Genomic DNA, 1,594 nt, shown 5'->3' with positions numbered 1-1,594 from the left:
ACGCGGAAGCCGCCACGTTGACTGAGGTCGTCCACAATTTCACGCATATATAAATAACGGGTCACAAGTGCGTCCGTTCACGGGTTAACACTTTTTCGCGCCGGATCTATGCACGCATGGACTTGGAGCGCCGCATCGCCGTCTACGGTTCTATAATATCGCTGATTATATTGAATTCAGCCGATGAATTGAGGACTTCTGGACGAGGTCACTGCAACGGACTGCTTGTTGGAAACTGCGTCTTGCAAGAGTCAGTTACAAACTGTGGAACAAAAAATTATATCAGCCCAAGCCAATCGTTTCACTACCCATAGAAAATTTACAGTGGTGACCCATTCACCAAAGTTATTCCCGTTTCGTGATGTCAAGCAGTTATACATGCCTAATGCGAAATTCGGCACATCGCATCCGTACGCACCGGATGCCAAGGCGCAACGATAATACTACGAAACAGCCCACCAGGGTGCCCCGGTGCGATTTGACCAAAAGCGAGAGCCACACCTAGGCATCGGCCTCTGATTAACGGATTTAGTAAAAAAATGCCATAAGATAGTTGTTCCAACTGTGCAGATGTGCGATTGTGCCGCTGGTTCTGGACGGAACTCTTGAGCGCCCCGACAAACTTTGTCAAGAATTCTGAGATCGGCACTAAGCCAAACGAGAAATTTAATTTATATACCAATACGACTAGTATTTACGTTGGGAGAGAAAATGTGCTCGCGCTTGGAATAGAAACCAGGTAGTACGACTTTTAATTAGGGAGGTGAACGTCAGCTGTACTAGTTTTCCATGGACAAAAATATTTCTTCCTAGATTCTAACGAAGCACAGTATGTTCCGGAACGATTTCCTTGATTCAGTCAATATCTGCAAAGCGGTACAATGCGTTCAATAAGAGCATTTCTAAGGATTTCCAAGGAGATAAGCGATGTATTGGTTATGGCTGTTAAGTGGCGGGAAGCGTTGTGGCATTAGGTTGTAACTAACACATTCGTTTTGTTAATGAGCGTGCATCAAAACATTACCAATGCATTGCGGTAGTTAAAAGAATAAGCCAGAATAAACTAGCTTTATGCCAGTTCCACGGGGGGAACGCGGCTCCGATTATTTGAACTGCGACCACTAGAGCAGTAAACACGAGGTTACGCAGGCTGTTACTATACGACACCATGGCAATGGAAGGCGCAGTAATTTGTGCCAAATGCTTTCCTTTTTTTCGAGGTATTTAAAGCTTACGCATCTGACGAGGTAACATTTGGAGAAGTTAGACCCGAGCTTCATTGTGTTCGAACGAATCTGGTCAAATATGAATACCGCAAAGAATTCGAGTGCGTCTTCCTATATTTAATAAAGTTCCACCATCCATTCTTCGTCAGTAAGTGTGAAAAGCAATCACCACTCGACTAGGCCATCTACTGCAAAAATGTGGATGAAGACATGCCACCACCAACAAGTACCAGATATCTTGAGTGAATCCATAGCGATATGTGGAATTCCTTTGAGTGTGGGAACGTTCAGGTTTGGACAAGCGCTGTCTTAAGTGACATTAAAGGCAAACAATAATTTAGTTCAGACTGATGTATTACACTCTGAAA

This window comes from Rhipicephalus sanguineus, chromosome 9 (assembly GCF_013339695.2).
Source record: "Rhipicephalus sanguineus isolate Rsan-2018 chromosome 9, BIME_Rsan_1.4, whole genome shotgun sequence".
NCBI classification, from domain to species: Eukaryota; Metazoa; Arthropoda; class Arachnida; order Ixodida; family Ixodidae; genus Rhipicephalus; species Rhipicephalus sanguineus.
This window is presented reverse-complemented; position numbering follows the sequence as displayed.